The sequence below is a fragment of the Camelus dromedarius genome, chromosome 3 (assembly GCF_036321535.1).
Source record: "Camelus dromedarius isolate mCamDro1 chromosome 3, mCamDro1.pat, whole genome shotgun sequence".
Taxonomy (NCBI): Eukaryota; Metazoa; Chordata; class Mammalia; order Artiodactyla; family Camelidae; genus Camelus; species Camelus dromedarius.
The window spans coordinates 3,884,067-3,901,683 of record NC_087438.1 but is presented as its reverse complement, the minus strand read 5'-3'; the positions used below and the strand labels follow the sequence as shown (position 1 = coordinate 3,901,683).

General features: G+C 46.1%; 2 long non-coding RNA genes across 3 annotated transcripts; one reads left to right on the top strand and one right to left on the bottom strand.

The window, feature by feature from the left end:
- Positions 1–2,750: 2,750 nt before the first annotated feature.
- Positions 2,751–11,652, bottom strand: LOC105090120 (uncharacterized). Of its 2 annotated transcripts, XR_004133677.2 has the most exons (5): positions 11,381–11,652; positions 10,059–10,270; positions 8,657–9,155; positions 4,867–4,953; positions 2,751–3,528 (listed from the first exon to the last, which is right to left on the bottom strand). It is a non-coding gene; the product is annotated as an uncharacterized LOC105090120 (long non-coding RNA). The 2 variants fall into 2 exon arrangements; XR_010377920.1 differs by lacking the exons at positions 2,751–3,528; positions 4,867–4,953 and having other exon boundaries at positions 8,557–9,155; positions 11,381–11,442.
- LOC105090121 (uncharacterized) lies at positions 11,533–16,661 on the top strand. Its single transcript, XR_837236.3, has 3 exons — positions 11,533–11,584; positions 13,438–13,587; positions 15,767–16,661. It is a non-coding gene; the product is annotated as an uncharacterized LOC105090121 (long non-coding RNA).
- Positions 16,662–17,617: the final 956 nt, after the last annotated feature.

Genomic DNA, 17,617 nt, shown 5'->3' with positions numbered 1-17,617 from the left:
TGGCTGACACGAGGTAGCTGTCCATCCCTGTGAGTCTCCCTCCTTCCCATGGGATGGATATGAGTTCATGGGATCCAGTCCTAACTTACTCAACCCACTCAATGGAAAGGAGAAAGGCTGGGACTCACCTTCTGATATTTTAATTCAAATTCTAATGATCATTTCTGTTGCATCAGTGTTGGGCTTTCTCATTAAATATGAGGAAACTCAGGGCTCTGGTGGATTCCTAATTAAGTTATCCATTGCATCCTCTCCTTCAGCACTGAGATGACTGTCTCTCCTTGTAGTGTTAAAATGCTGCCGCGTCAGCTGTTTTGTGCTTATCATTGTGCGCGTATTACGTGCTTTGCAGTAGTTGCCAGTCCTGCTTCGGTAATAGTAAAATGCATACTTTTGGCATCTACCGGTCTAGACAGCAGAGGTTGGGAAATGTTTTCCATAAAGGGCCAGATAGCAAATAGTTTCATTCTGGTGGCCCTTACAGGTTCTGTGCGTTTGCTCAGTTCTGCTGTAGCAGGCGAAAGCAGACGTGGGCAATGGGTGAGCCGCAGGCATGGGCGGGCGGTGCACACCCCTGACCGAGAGGAACATCGGGATTCTGTGGCAGCCCCTGGACACCTGGGAAGTGGTCAGCTGGGGTAGGGACACCTCCGTCCCTGCAGACAGAGGTTTTTTTGTTTTTTTTTTTTTAATTTTACTATTTTATTTGTGAAAATAAACTACAAGCAGAATTTATAAACAGACATCTCTGTCTAAATCAGGGAAATGATACAGTGGCTTCTAATAACATAGTCATGCCCATGCCAGTAACAGGAATATATTAACATCTTTTATTTGCTAGAAAAGAGCAATGTCCAATATTAATTTCCCCCCAAAATTTAAGACCTCCATAAAGAATGTGGGCAGGGCAGTGCGGTTGTGGTGACGTCACCATCCTCTCATCTGCCTACAGAGTCATTGCTGATAATGTCCTTGAAACCCAGGTCAGAAGCTGAAGGTCAAAGGTGATGGATGAGGACTGTGAGGGTGGCAGTTGATAAGTGAGTCACTAAAATGAACTCCAGAGAGGGGCACATTTGTCCAGTATATTGAGGCTGGCCCTGTGGTCCTGCCAGGAAGAGTCACATCAAGTCAGACTAGAGGAGAACACTGTCTCCCAGACGAGGAAGGAAGCCAGCAGTCTGTGATGGACTCAGGGAGGTGAGGGAGAAATAGGAGAGGAAGAGGTCCCTGTGAGGATGCGAGCAGCCCTTCTCCGAGGAAAACAAAGCTGGAGGGCTGACTGAAGCCCAGAGAGAGGGCCTTCAGGTGTGTCCTCACCTCCTAGAGTGGAACCCAAATCTCCAAGACTAGGTCACAGGAACAGTGGGACCAGCATGGACACGGTCTTGGGATGGTGTGTAAAATCTGGTGATCCTTGCTGGGCAGCATTCAGTGGTTCAACTGATGGCACCTTCTAGTCAATATTCCTTCAGATTGGGTGGTTTCCTTGGGGTCTGGTTGGGAGTGTGATCTTGTGAACATCAAGGCCACATTCTTTGCATCACTAACTGAGCAGACACCTATTGGGCACGTCCTCTTGCCCAACACTGTTCTGTATGTTGGATCTCCTGGCACAAGAATTGCATACATGGCAAGACTCAGCACTAAATAAGATTTATGGCACAGCGTCCTGCCAGATCAGTCAGTCTGGGAATTTCATCTTGAAGGTAAATCGTTTGGACAAAGGGGACCTAAGGAGACAACATTGCAGCCTTGGTGCATCAGTCATGCAGTGTGTGTAACAAATCTCCCCCAAACATGGAGGCTGAAACAGGTCCTACCTCAGTTTCTGTGGCTCGGGAATCTGGGATGGGCTCAGCTGCATGGTCCTGGCTGAGGCTTTTTCCCGTGGCTGCTTTCCATCTCTAGGCTGGGGACATCATCATCTCAGGACTCAGCCGGGGCTGCTTCTGAATTCACTCCCAGGACTGATGGCAGACCTCAATCCATCACTGGCTGTAGGTCAAGGACTTGCTCACTCCCTCAGGCGGCTCAGGACAAGGCAGCCAGCAGTCCCTGGAGCAAGCAGCCTAAGACAGGGAGAACCTGGGGTGAGACCCTGCGCCATTTTGTAACCTGGCTTGGGAAGTGTCATCATTGCTTCTTCATGTGCTGCTGGCCACACAGACCAACCTTGGCATGATCCAGGAGAGGACTCCCAGGGGTAGGAAAGCAAGGAGGCAGGCTTCACTGCGGGCTGTCTTGGAGGCTGGCTGCCACCCCTAGGACAGCATCAGAATTAACCCACCTCCGGGCAGCTCCCAGGCCCAGATGCAGGGAGGGATCAGAATGCTTGAGAGCAGATGGAGAGGGTTGGTGTCTCACGAAACAGGGGCAACTTACCCACTGGGCAATCCCTAGGGCTGAGCTGAAGGGCAGCCTGCTATCCCTGTGCATCCGGGGACGTGTGCTCACACACACACACACACACACACACACACACACACACACACACGCCCCAACATGAGTGTGCAGTGACAGCGATGAGAAAACACCCACAGGTGTGTGGACTGTGCGTGTGATGAGGGAGGGAAGTTCGTAAGAAGGACAGAAATTGGAGCAAAGGGAACTAACCTGTTAGGAAAACTCTAAGACTCTGCTTACAGTTAGGGGGAAGAATAACATGTGTCTGTTACAGACAGAGCAGACAATGCAGCGCAACAGGTGAAGGAGAGAAGTAAGTGCCGCTTGGCGGGCTCACCTGGAGCACAGAAGCCGGCGTCTCTCTGCGTCAGACAGGCCCTCTGGCTTTTTGATAATGAGTGTCTGAATAATCACACTCCTTAAAACCCACAGATGGCTGGCTCCTGGGGAACAGATCAAATGCGAGCCTTCAAAATAGGTGTGAGCATCCCAGACAGCCGTGTGTGAATTATCTCCTGCTGAACGAAACAGCCACTTTCCGCAACCTGGTGCCTTGATCTTCCTCTGAACCTGCAGCAGGGAGATGGAATGGGAGATACGCACTCTGCCGGGGGTAAAACCAGGATGTGCTTCTTCTGAGGGCTACACACACCGCGTCTCTGTTCCCAGAGCAGCACAAAGAAGCCACACGCATCAGCGGGTCATTTTCACTAATGCGCCCCCACAGATGACGCTCAGAGGAAAGGGCATCATGGATGGAAGCTCGGACACCAGGAGAAACCCACTGGGGTCAGGATGGGGATCCAGGCAGATCTCGGCAAGTGCCTCAGGCACAGTTACCAGAACGTTCTCTATGAAATAGCCACCTGTGAGTGGGGGCGGAGGGCCAAGCGAGGGCACTGAGTGTTGCGAACGTCAGGTCAAAGTTGATGTCGTCTTCAGGCAGATTCATCGTTCCCCAGAGCATGCAATTCAAACTTCCGAAAAGCCTCCCCCCCATGTTAGAAACTGGCTCAGTGTAACAGAGTATCTATTTCCTTCTTGTTTCCATCAACAGCAGCCATTCTCAGGTGAAGCAGGAACCACATTCTCTTATCAATCATTCAAATCTGCCATCAGTTCCTGGAAGTGAACACACAAAAAACTTGACAACTGGTGGAGAGATAAATGGGATGGAAAACTCTGGGTGGGGTTTGGGAGAATGCATTGTAGGTGGAAAATAAAGCGGCTGTAAGGATCCAGGGATACAAGGGGACCCCAACAACAGGTGGAGGCAGCCCTTCATACAAAAGACTGCAGAATCCAAATTTCAAATTCAATCTGGGAATTTCCTCGTCTAAAACCAGTAAGCACTCCTCCAGCAGTGGATTGTATAAAGCCAAGGGTCTCAAATTTTGGTGCATCGTCTAATTGCCTGAGGGACCTTCAAAAATTGCAAGACTCTAGCCCTAGAGATGATCACATAGTAGGTTTGGGATGGGCCCAAGTATGCGCACTGTTAGCAGATACTCTGGGTGTTTGAAGTATGGGGTCCAAGGATTTCAGTTAAACACATAGATTTGGGGGGGGGGCAGAAAAAAAAAAGACATCTGAATGAGTTTGATGGGATGTTGTGGTCAAAAATTCCAGACAAAAAGTGTGCAGAGAAAGCCCTGTGGTTATGCAGTGAATTATTGGATTTGGAAGAGTCTGAGGTCTCATCACACCTTGGGTCATATCCAGAGCACGTTGTTTAAAAACTCAGAAACACATCTGCATAATTCAGGCCAAGCCACGTTGAGCCATCGTCCTTGTCCTGTGCTTCATTTTAGCTGTGGGAATAAAATGCTCACGTACACAAGCTCCATTTCTTTGGAATCAGACACATTCTTAATGCTTAGCATTTTACAAAAGTCTTTCAATGTGCAGTTGTGCAATTGTGCTTGGCATTAGTTCTGGACGCAGTCCCACTCCCTCTCAGTGACAGCTGTTAACCGTCCAAGAGAGGAAAGTCCCAAAGACTGTTCCAGGATGAACCCTGCTGGAGTAACTTCTCTCTGTTATGAATAAAATGAAAGATAATGTAGATACCACGACAGTGAAAAACAGCCTCGCTGGCAGTGGAACCATCATGCTCTCAAGCGAGCATAAACGACGTTCAGAGAGTATAAACGATGTTGGGGTAAGGCCACTCCATGACCACACAGGGATCAAGAGACAGACAGATGCCACTCTCATGCCAGCAAACCACTGCACACCCCTCTTCCAGCGTGAGTGGCACTGCCCCATCATGATGGGTCCCTGCACAGATAAACCACCTGTGCTCAAGCCTTAATCTCAGGTTCCGCTTTAGAATGAACCAAAAGAAGAAGAGAGTCAAAATCCCCACCTGTTCATATAGGTGAGTCAGAATTGCCAAAATAGTTTATACCTAAAGGGCAAAACAACCAACATTTGATTTCAACCCGTGGATTTACTGACCTTCCAGAATTTAGAGCTTCTGGATTCTCTGCAATAAAACTCTGCCAGGTCATTACACACAAGAAATCATGCTTTTCCTTACTGAAGCTGGTAGAGAAAGGGAACAGAAAAATTAGACATAAATATGAAAAGGAATCTAACAAATGAAAAGACATTCATGTGTACTTATTACCAACCAAAGCAAAGTAGATAGTGAATATTTAATGTTCATGATGACCAGGTTTTACTGCTGTTTCTGAATACATGATGTAGATATAACCCTGAGATTTGCCTAAATTATAAATTTATAAAATGTACAGAATCACTGGGGTATTTTCTGTTGGGCTGTAATTGCTCACTGGTTGATATTTCACGTCTAATTAGCTTGTTTTTTTGGGGGGTTGGAGAAACCTCTGAGCAGCCACACAGGCTGGAAAACGTATTTATTATGTGCATTTACATTTCAAAATGAAAAGGTCATATGATAAAAATGGTGGATCTTAACAAGCTCTGCCTAATTCCATATTTTATCATCTTTTGAAATATCCCAGGAGTGAACACCAAGGAAACTCTTAATGTTTATGATTGTGATGATTTATGTTTTAAATTAAAATGATTCTCTTCATTTTAAACCACTTATTTGCCAGAATTCCTGTGCTGAAGCCCTAACCCCTTAAAGTGACTGTATTTGTTGATAGGGTCTTTAGAGAGATAATTAAGGTTAAATAAGGTCATAGGGTAGGGTTTTCATTTGATAGGACCAGTGTCCTTATAAAAAGAAAAAGAGGCACCAGAGCTCTCTCTCTCTCTCTCCAAGTGCACAGCAAAGCCATGTGAGGGCACAACAAGAAGGGGACATCTGCACACCAGAAAGAGAGCTCCTTCCTGGAACCAGCCCTACTGGGCACCTTGATCTTAGACATTCAGTCTCCAGAACAGTGAGAAAATAAATGTGTGTTGATTGGGCCACCCAGCCAGCGGGATTGTGTCGTGGCAGCCTGAGCTGGCTACGACACCGTTACTCCTGGATGTGTGCCTCTGGGCCTAGATCCTCTGATCCAGCTCTGCACACCCCAAAGCACCGGGGCAATGTCTTAAAGATGGTGGAGCACTGGGGAGCGCATATTTATTGCATCTGGATCTATTCAAGAAGTGTTTATGGAGCGTGTGCAGAGATATGAGCTCTCTATCTTGGCGACAACAAGCCTCAGCTCTCACTTTTAGGGACGTTGTTCCCAGTGACTAAGTGTCTGACTCAAGTATTTATAACACACACATCACATGAGCCAGGGCAGGGGACCAGAGAACAGACAAAATATCTCCTTATTTTGTGATAGGATTTCTCCTTGAAGTCCAACTTTTTAAATAATACAGATCACACTAATGTTTCCATCAGTCAAGTTATTGTTAGAGAAATTAGACCGAGCCAGTCAGTCCTAGGGTTGCTGCCAGAGGTCGCCCCTCCCGTGTCACCGTCCCTTCATCACACCAATTTGTGGCCCTCCTCATTCCTCAGGAAGCCCCTGGCTTGTGTGCTCAAACCCCGCAACAGGGTTCTGGGTATTAAGTGTGACATTTTCTCTCCCAGCGTCTCATTCCCATGGAAGTGCCACCCACCCTCTGATCCTCACCCCCCATTTGTGACATTGCCCTGTCCAGGCATCCCTCCCAGAGGAGCAGGGTAGCACCCAGGAAAAATCAGCGACACCAAAGTAACAGCCACCTATGAGCCTTATGGAGCAAAGGGATGGCCCAGCCATGGCGCACATGGACCGCCTCAGTCCCTGGGGAGGAAAGGGAGCAACAATTCGCACGTCCCCTGAGACAATTCCTGCCTTCGCCCCACGTCTCCGCTGGGTCCCATCCTCCCATACGAAAGTCATCTCTTCAAACACTGAGATATGGAGAAAGCTGTGTTCCCATGTCATCTACTGTGTCCTCATGACCACCTAGGAGGTGAGTTTTCAGCTCTCAAAAGCTGGGTTAAACATTGTCAACACTCCTCTCCTGGGGAAGTAACCTGGGCGGGAATGAATACGGAACCCACCGGCCACTTTGAATTGAGAGACATCTAGCCATGACTTCACTATTACTTTAAGGAAATTAAAGGAGTGAACGGTGGCAGTGGTAGAGAGACCACACTGACAGAGTCACCAGCCTAGCCTCCTCCAGGAACAACTTACAGCTTACCCGGGACCCGGCAAAGGCGAGAAAGAAACAATGCAAAAGAGACAAGAAAGGTCGGGCAGGAGAAGAGTCATTTTATAGCAGGAATGCTGAAATTAAAAATCTACATAAAGCAAAAATTAACTGCAGCTGCTTTCTCATGGCATAACTCTCCTTCCAGTGGAATAAAGTAAATTAATGGTCTCTTTGGCTTCCCATTCCAAAACTCAGAGCGTGATCTGGAAGGAGAAATCAAAGGCTGGCTTGTTCTGCATAATCTTAAGGAGAGAGTAGCTCTGAGTTTCCACCAGCAGCCCAGGATCAGTGAGGGGAGGGATGTGAAAATGAAGGGGAAAGGGTCCAGAGGGGCTGGGGAGAGAGTGGAGTCCAAACACACTTAAGAGACAGTGTCAGGGAAAGAAATCGCTCCTGCTGGGGGAGCCGATGCATTTTGTAAAAATGGAAATGTGGTAGCTATAACTGTTTCCATCACAGCATTCCAATAAGACTGTTTTCTTCCAGAATCCATCTCTACGAGCCCCAAAATGTCCATAAAACTTTCCACCTATATTAGCTTTTTGTTCAGTGCATTAGGTCAATGTTGGGAGAGGAAATTTGCCCAGTGTAGGGCAACACTGGAGACCAAGAGAAAGCAGAAGTATCAGGAACATGAGGACAGGTGACAGAGGTCACAGGCATGGTCCACAGTTGTGCTCCCCAAGAGAACAGAGAAAAATCAACGGGAATTCTGAAGGGGATGGTGTTCCCATCCTATGACAGCTGTAACAAATTACCACAAATTTAAACACACATTTATTATCTCACAGTGGTGGAGATCAGAAGTCTCACCAGGCTAAAATCAAGGTATCAGCAGGGCTGTGTTCCTTCTGGAGATTTCTGGGGAAGGCATCCATTCTTTGACTTTTCCAGCTCCTAGAGACACCCACATTCATTGGCTTTGGGCCACATCAGTCTGGTCTCTGTTTTTATCCTCACATCCCCTTCTCTCACTCTGATCCCCCACCTCCCTGTTGTTACTACGCTGGACCACCCCAGCAATCCAGGGTCCTATCCCCATCTCAAGATCCTCAACACAATCACATCTGCAAAGTCCCTTTTGCTGTGTAAATTAACATTTTCATGGGTTCTGGGGGTTAGAATGTGAGCGTCTTTGGTGGTTATTGTTCTATCAGCCACAGGCACCTTCCTAAAGTGTTCTAGATGGGAGAATTTGATTAAAGACGGACTTATCTGAGTTACAAAAAGATGTGTAGCATTAAACTGGTGATCCTGGCATTTTCGAGGGTGCAAGGAACATCTGATATTAATGGGGCACATCTTTAAGCTCTGTGTGCCATCCCAGAGTGCACCAAGCATGTCCACACCTGAGAGCACATTGCCATCTCCTATTAATGCTTTGAGGCAGGTTTATGACTCCTGATGCAAACATGCCCACAGGAGATACATTTTAAAAACATTTTGTTATAGATGTTCTATAGAATCAAAAGGAATTTAAGAAGAGTAAATCAATGGCTGTATCATGTATTCTTTGTCAATGTGCATGTTCTATTTTTATGTATTGACAGTATCTTAGAGATAAGTTACACTCTACAGGTTCCACTAAAATCTTGTCCTAAATAGTTACCTGTGGGATTTCCCCCTCCTGTGCTCCAGTAACCAATCTTAGTTGCAGATAAGTGCCCCTCCAGTCTCCTCCACACTCATATTTTCAGTTGCAAACTTATAAACAGTCTTCTCTGTTTCCCCCTTCTCTCACACAGCAGTCTTATGTGAAAATTCCATCAGATCAATGAGGAACTTTTAAAGGACCTCATATGATTCTTATACATTTGTTTCTTTTTTGTATCTTCACTTCTTTGTTAAGATTTTGTATCTTTCCATGTGTTTTAACAATGTTCGACATTCCTTCTTGGAGCCTTTTATCATAGTCTCTTTAAAGCCTTTGACAGATATTTCCAACATCTGTGCCATCTTGGGATTGCTTCTTCTGGGTGCCTTTTCCCACGTAGCTGAGATTTTCTTGGTTCTTCATACGCTGAGTAATCTTGGATGGTATCCTGGGCACTTTGAATATTATAAGGCTTTTGGGTCTTATTTAAAGCTTATGAGAATGTTGATGTTTCCTGTTATGGAAAAATGAGGAAAGGGCTGTAAGTTACATCCAGTCTTCTGTAGGCAATGGTCTGAACAACCATTCCACTTTTAAAGTTTGTAAGCACTTGTATGATCTGAGTAGCGTGTGTGATGGCGCTGAGTCTACAACCCAGGCAGAGTGTCCGACTCTTAGTTCAGTTCTTAAATTATTTTGTAAGCTACTTTAGATAAACAAGGTCCATGCTCGTGCACTTTGAGGCTAAGCTTCTGAATTGGTAAACAACTTACGAGGTTGCTTTTCCAAGTTCTTCTCTCTCCACAATCTTTTCAGTTCCCTAAGCTCCACTTTTTGATCCTGAAAACTTAGTTTTCAGGGTTTATTTATCTTACTCTGCTGTGAACTTCCCAAAAACTGTGCCCACCGTTAAGGCCAAGTGACAGGAACTCATAAAGAAGGAAAACAAAGATGCTCAGCCCGCTTTCCTAAGGGCAGAGCTCCTCTGACTGAAGAGGGAGAGTCTCTCCTCGGCAGGTTAGGTGCCTCTGCCTGCTGCTGCTGCTGCTCACGAGACAATTTGCTGTCTCTCGAGCCTGAACTAGGGGATTTCTCCTGGAGTCTTTTGTCCACCCTGATGCCTATGTCTGGGCTTCAGGCCATGAGATGTGGCAAACTCACCATCAGTTCGATGGAGGTCTGAACTCTGACCTTCCGCAATCCACCTGAGTTCTCGAACTGCTGATCCCAGCGATCTGTCCAGGTGTCATCGCTGAATTCACTGGGGTGTGCAGGGGGAGGGGGGCCCCTCCAGCTCAGCCGGGACTAGACCCCTGACTCATGTGTTTGTCATCCCCACTCCGTACCTTGTGGTTCAGATAAGCCCCGCCCCCAAGTGGAAATGAACTTGACACTTTTTTTAATTTATAATACTTACTGCGTTTTTCACATGATACTCATTATTCCGCCACTTTCACAGAGGGAGGACTTCAGACAAGGAGGCCGGAGACACACAGCTGATATGCAGAAAAAGAGACTCGAGGCTGCATCTCCAAATTCCAAGTCCAGCAACTTTAGTGCCATTCTTTGAATTCCTTTTAAGTAACGCACTCAGTGAGGACACGTTCTTATGGGATCACAATCTTCCTCCTGGGACAAGGAGTCACAGGTTTTGCATAAAACAATTTCTTTCATTAGACTTGAATTAAGATGATGATGTTGATGGTGGTGATAATGATTTAAAAGTGAACTGGGTAAAGTCCAAGAAAGTAATTATTTGTGGAAAATATGTCTATCTATCTCCCTACAGCCTCCCTTGCCAATACACCCGTCAAGACAGAAGCATGATCACTACCAGCTGCTACTTCCCAGAATGTGGTAATTATGTATTTATTCTTTGTAGTACCAGTACAGCTCGTCCTGAGGGAACTTTATAACGAAGAAAATCAAGATTTCAGATTGGCTTTATCAAACTGTATTTCTCTAGTAGAATACACTATTTTATTTCCTTGGAGTCTGATGAATAAGAAAAAATGAAGTCTTTTATTTTTCTTTTATAGAAAAAATATTACCGAGAATGGATGGCTAAAAGTAATTTTAAAACTTCTGAAACAGAATACCGAAATTAATGGAAACGTATTTTACATTTTTGTACGTATATCAACATCCTAAATGTCCTCTCTTCATATTGAGGAATAGAGATTTTATATTTTTTACTGAAATTGAAAATGGAAACTCCAGTTGCTTAAAACTCTGAAAATGAAAGCTCACTCATCAGAATTCCCCTGGTGAAAACTTGCTGGAGGCATCTGCTGTCTCTGAATTTTAATAATCCCTTCTTTAAAAAGTTTTCCTTTTTATCACCCACATTGAATGCGAGCACTTGTTTTCAAGCTCTCATTTTGCCCCCATGTAATAAGAATGATAAATAGGGCTCCTCTGTGTTTCAGCCCCGGGCTTGGAGGAGTGTGCCCCAGAAAGCCTTCCGCATTCTTTGATAAACACTCCCAGAGGCTTCCCGCATGCCTTGGCAGCTTCCATGAGTAGTCTTTGCACTTTTCCTTTCTAAAGGGATGAAACTGAAGAATGTGTCAGAGAAGGAAAGGAAACAAATGTGGCATACGATTACTTGATGGAATATCGGATTCAGTACCTGGGGGAAGAAGGCTGTAAAGGGATTCGGGAAAATCTTTGTTTTAAATAAACCTGTGTTCTTAAAAAATAAGAAAGGAGACCTTATCCCTCCCCTTTTACCGTTACCTGTTTTGAGAAAAGCCTGATTTGTCACAGCGGTGTCAGTGAAGTGCAGACTGTCGCTCAGGAGGGCGAGGGGCAGTGGCCTGCCTTCCCCTCCCTGCCTCCTGCCAGGGGAACCACGTCTCCACGCCGAGTCCACGCACTTGCTCCTTCTGAAAACCCCGTGGCAAGAGCAAGCGTGAGGAGCTACGGGGCAGAGCTACTCCTGTAAGTAAATTCTTGATTATTGGGTCCTCCACTGTGAGTTTCTGTTTCTGCTTCCTAGAGAATGCACTGTCAGGACAAAACTAAATATGCATGACAGGGGAGGCGCTCACCACCCCGCAGACGTGAATAGTTCCCATTGCGTTTGTGCCTTAATTCAAGCAAATGTTAAAAAAAAAAAAAAGCCTCTGAGCGCCAGACCACATGATCTCCATAGTCACTTCTAATTTTAACCTTTTGTGATTCAGGAAAACTCTTTCAAGTGACAGCTAATACAACTAATACATGTATTGTATTATATCTTATTATAATTTGTATTCTATTCTATGCAATATGTATTAGGGGTGATATTTAATCTACCAGATGCCTCCGGCAAGTTTTATGTACAATACATACCACATCATTATACATATATATATATATTCACATATAACTTCAAATATATACATTCACTGAAGGACATCTTGTTGGCTTCTAAGTTTTTGCAGTTATGAATAAACCGGCTACAACCATTGGTATACAGGGCATTTTGTGCGCTTGAGTTTTCGGCTCCTTTGTACAAACACCAAGGATCATTGCTGGATCTCATGATAAGAGGGTACTTTTGTAAGAAACCACCAAACTGTCTTCCAAAGTGGCTGCACCGTTTCACTTTCCCACCAACAATGAATGAGAATTCCCATTGCTCCGCATCCTCACCAGCATTTGGCGTCACCAGTGTTTTGGATTTTGGCCTTTCTAATAGGTGTGTAGTGGTATCTCATGGTTATTTTAAATTGCAATTTGTTGATGACATTAGATGATGAGCATCCTGTCATATGATTATTGTCACCTGTACACCTTCTTTAGTGAGGTATCTGTTCAGGACCTTTGCCCATTTTTAACCAGGTTGTTCTCTTACTGTTGTTTTTAAAGAGTTCTTTGTATGTTTTGGATCAAAGTCTTTTATCAGATATGCCTTTTGTAAATATTTTCTTCCACTCTGTAGCTTGTTTTTAATTCTACTGAAAGCTTATTAATTATTAATAATTAATAGCTTATTAATTATTCCTTTCATGGATCATGTCTTTGGTACTTTATCTAAAAAGTCATCTCCATACCCAAGTTCATCTGAATTTTTCATGTTATTTCTTTGCAGTTTTATAGTTTCGCATTTTACATTTTGGTCTATGATCCATTTTGATTGAATTTTTGTAAAGAATCTGTGTCTAGATTTATTTTTTTTTTGCATATGGACGTCCAGTTGTTTTAGATCTACTTGTAGAAATTACTACTTTTTCCTTCAATGTATTATCTTTTTTACTTTGTCAAAGATAAATTGAGTACATTTATGTGGGTCTATAAGTTACTTTCAAAAGAGATTTTAGGAGCACTTTATACATTATGAACATTAATTTCTTGTCAATTGTATGTGTTGTAAACCTCTTCTTCTAGAGGTTGCTTGTTTTAATTTTGTTTATGGGGACTTTTAGACAGAAGATTTCGACTTCTAGCTGTATCATCTGCTCATTATTTCTTTTAAGTCTCTGTATTATAAAAATATTATCCTATGTTTTCTTTGGACAGTCTTACCGTCTTTTTATATTATGCCAACCTACATGGCAGTTATCTTTGCATCATGTAAAGTAGGAAGGTATTAAACTTAATTTTTCTGAAACTGATAGTTTCTTTTAAAACACACAGGACATAATCTATATTTTCCCTGTTCTATTGCAATGAAAGTCTTACCATACATTTATCTTAAGAAGGATCAGTTCTCCCCTGATGCTTCCCGTGGATTTTATGTTTGTACCCGCCACGTGAATTCCCCCGTCAGCTTGTCCAGTTCCCTAAATAGTATTCTGCTCTCTTGGTAGGTGTCGCATCCATCTGTAGGCTGGTTTGAGAGGGGCTGATGTGTTCGCGGGCCAGCTGTGCCACCTCAGGGTCTCACTGCACCCCTCCAGTGACTCATACTCCTTTGATGCTCTCCAAAAAGTGTTACGAATTTCACGTACCTTCCACAGGTATTTGGGGGATTATTTCTTGACTTTCATTTTGATGGAATTGGGAACTTTAGTTATAAAGTGTTCCGATTGCTCATTCCTGCACAGAGACAAGTTGCTGTTTATAGTCCCTGTAACTGGCCGCTTTACTCAGTTGGCAAAAAGCTTTCTGTTCCTCCTCCCAGCTTTCCTGGACATCTAATTACACGGTTGGTGAATGTCACTGTATTTATTTTTGTATCTTTATTTTGTATTTTTTTATTTATGTATTTTTATTTTCACCACGGTGGTTAGCACATCCAGGTCAGTAGGAGCCAGAAGCATGAAAAGCAGAACTCCTTGGCGTACAGGTGACTCTGGGGGAAATGCCTCTCCTTTTAGGCAGGCAGGTCATTTCTCGTAGGTTCTGGCAGACAGCCTGCATCAGGTCAAGCGCCTTCCTTCTATTCCTGCTCTGCCAGGTCTTTTTGAAGAATTGGTGGTGAATTTTACCCCATGCATTTGCGATAATCATATGCACATAAATTTTCTATTTGAAATGCTAATATAATTAATTCCACTAATAGATTGACCAACCTTTTAACAACCTTGAAAGGTAAGTATTGTTCTACCTGCTCTCACTGATGGCCACCCTGATGCTCGGGGAGGTAATTGACTGGCCCGGGATACAGCTGCGGAGCGGTGAAGTCAGGATCAGAGCAGGCCTGCCTGGCTCCAAAGCCCAGGATCTCTCCTGGCCTCAACCTTGAGATTACAGTATTGGTCAAACCAGCCCTTCAGACTGTGGGCATCTTGTGCTTTCTGAGAGTGAAGAACAGCAGGGGGACATACGGGTATGCTGTGTCCCTGGAGAGAGCCTGTGGGATGCCCATGCAGAGGACATCGTACTGGGGTTCTGGGGTAGCTGTGGTTGGGGGAGCCCTGTGGGGTCTTCTCAGCCCCCGTGACCATGCACAAAATACCTGCAGTGTCTCCTGCCTCTCAGCAATCGCCCATCAAGGGTGCTGCTCGGAGCCCAGCACAACCACGTCACATGGGAGAGCAGAGGGGGGAACGGAGGGAGGATGGCATCCCCTTATCCGCCAAGTATGGCTGGTTTCCCTAACTCCTTCCCACTCAGGGCGAGGCAGCTGGTGTCCCCATTTAGCTGTGGACCTGAGACACACTTTGACCCTAACCTCTGTTCTGCTGGGTTGGATGTACGCAATTTCCTGTGTGGAAGCCCCCACCCCTCCCCTCCTCCTGGGCAGGTTCTGTCACTCATCACAGTGGGTGAGCCGCCTGGGGCTGGCCTCTCTGGATAGAGCGTGGGCCTCACCTCAGCTGGTCCCAAGTGCAGGTTTCCATTGTCATTCTTTAGCACTGCCTCCTCCCTCACCTCCTGGCAGTGTGACAGCATCCACGTCCCACCCAGGACAGGGGCATCTGCCCCGTTCATACAAGCACCGAGCAGACGGGGCAGAGTGGGGCCTCCATGTCTGCTCTCCACACGCACGTCCCCTGGCCTCCACCACCTTGTGTCCTCAGAGTTGGTGTGACCTGTGAGCCCTTCTCCCTTCAAGGGTTTAAAACCCACACGACACAACATTTCACCTCGTCTTCAATGGAGTTTTGCCGAAAGCAGCATTTATGTCGCTCTGCAGCCCACGACAAATAAACATGGAAACTGATAGCCACACAGATGGAAGGACCTAGGAGAAAAGCACATGTGGAAAATGGGCCCTCACACGCACACACGCACACACGCACGCACACACACAGAAGCAGTGAAGTACCAGGTCACTCCGAGTTGGGCACAAGGAGTGGTACTTAGATTGCCCTCACTAGTGACAGTAATTTCTGTGCCATCGAGAGGCTGCGCTGGTGGCTCTCATGTCCCGCCTGAACTTTATTTCCTGCCTTTCTATTCAGCAGCCTTTTTTCCAGCGCTGGTGTGAGTGGGCTGAGAGCCGCGACCGACACTCACTAAGACGCGGGAGGCAGCAGCACCCCCCCCACCCCCCACCCTGCACTGCTGGGTGTCAGGGAGACGCAGAGGGAGCAGAGATTTATTGAAATGGTGTGATTTAATTATCTCGATGGCCTTTTGCAAAATGAGGAAGGAAGGCATCCAAGCAGCCACCTCACTGTCTTGGGGGAAATGTTTCGTAGTTACTGTGTGTCTGGTTCTCACCTTCATCTTTTTGATGTTTGCTCTCAGGAAAATGCAATTCCTCAGGATTACGAGCCTGGGGTATGAGCTACTGCCTCCTGGACAGTGGGCGGCTTCCTGGTCACTCTCAGGCCGTGCAGCCCCGGATCCCAGGCTCGCCTCTGAGACACACAAGCTCTCTGATCTCCGCCGTAGTAATTGTAAAGCATAGCTTCCAATTCAGGCTGAATCCCCAGATGTGAAGAAAAGATTCCTCCCCAGCCAATGCTAGCCTTACTGGCTAAACAATGCATTTGTCTGAGGCAAGCCTTCCCTGCTCCGGATTCTAAGTTCACATCGCTGACATTCTCAGAAGCAGCACTCCCAGTGCAGAGCTGGGAGCACAGATGGGGCCACCTGCCCTTGTTTTCAGCAGAGCAGCATCATTCCTGGACCCCACCCTCAGCCCTGCAGTCACCACCGTTCCATCTTTCCCATGCCTGCCGGGCAGAACCCCAGCCCTGCACCCCCTTCCAGGCTGCTGGGCGCTTCTGGAAATGCCCAACAACTCCTAAAAGACTGGCCGTTGGACACAGCTGTGCAGCAACGCCCCGTTCACTGCCCTGCCCCGGGGTGGCGGGTACGCGAGGGGCAGACGGCAGGGGCAGTGAAAGGCTCAGACTCCCCAGAGCGTGAAGCCAGGGAAGCCCTCAGGTGGAGGAGAGTGACTGTGGTGGCTGGTCGTTCCTTGGTTGGCCGCTGCCCCCACAGGGATGGTTCTGCCCCTGCCGGGGCCTCTGGGGAGCCTGCACCAGGCTTTCTGAAGAGGGCTTGGATCTCCCTTTGAAAATGCCCTCCTCCTACGCTCCCGCCGACTCTCTGTTTCAGAGTCAGAAGCTTCCAGCTGCACACAATGTCACAACGTAACAAAGTAACAACGTAACAAAGTAACAGTGTCACATAATGGAGGGATTCTTTATTTTTAAAAAAATTTTAAATTAAAGTACAGTTGATTTACAATATTGTGTTAGTTTCTGGTGTACATATCATGATTCAGTTACATATATATTCTTTTTCATATTCTTTTTCATTATAGATTATTCCAGGATATTGAATATAGTTCCCTGTGCTGTACAGTAGAACCTTGTTGTTTATCTATTTTATTTATGTATTTTTAAATGGCAGGACTCTTTGAATCATGACAGCCAGGAGAGAAATAGTCTACGTCCGGGTGTCAGACCCCACCACAGGATACTGTGCCCCTTGTACATGCAACACCGCACGCCCACAAGCAAAAACATCCCTTTTGATTTGCAGCACTCGGGGAGGAGAAGCACTGATGTCATCGGCGGGGTTTGCCTCCTGCTTCTCCTCGCCAGTGTGTCAAGACGGAAGCTCTCCCCGTGGTGAGGAATCACCACCCCAACATCCCAGGCAGATCCCCTGCAGCATTTCGTGAGGGTGCATGGGACCGAAGCTCAAACACATCACCCCTTCTGCCTCCCAGGCACCCCCCCACGCCCGCTCAGTGAGGGTGCCTCTCCAAAGCCACATCCTCGGAGGACTTTACAACGTGCGACTGCACATTAATTTCTCTGTCCTCAATATTTTCACTTTTCTTCTTTACACCCTCAAAGCATCCTTTAGACAACGACAAACCACAGGGGACAATCAATCTCACCCATCTCTGTTTTTAGATCCTGGGGCCTTTCTCTCCCTCTTCCTTTCAAGGTGTCCCTGACTCCTGTGTGTGAAGGAAAGACCAGTGTCCCTGCCCCCTGGTCTCTGCTGCAGGAGACCGACTGTGATCCTGAGGCAGAGAAACCCGCTCGTATTGGGAGGACCCCTCTTTGAGTGTAGACACTGACATTAAGCCAAGTGCAAGATTTAATTTGGGAAAAAGTCATAACCATGTTTTTG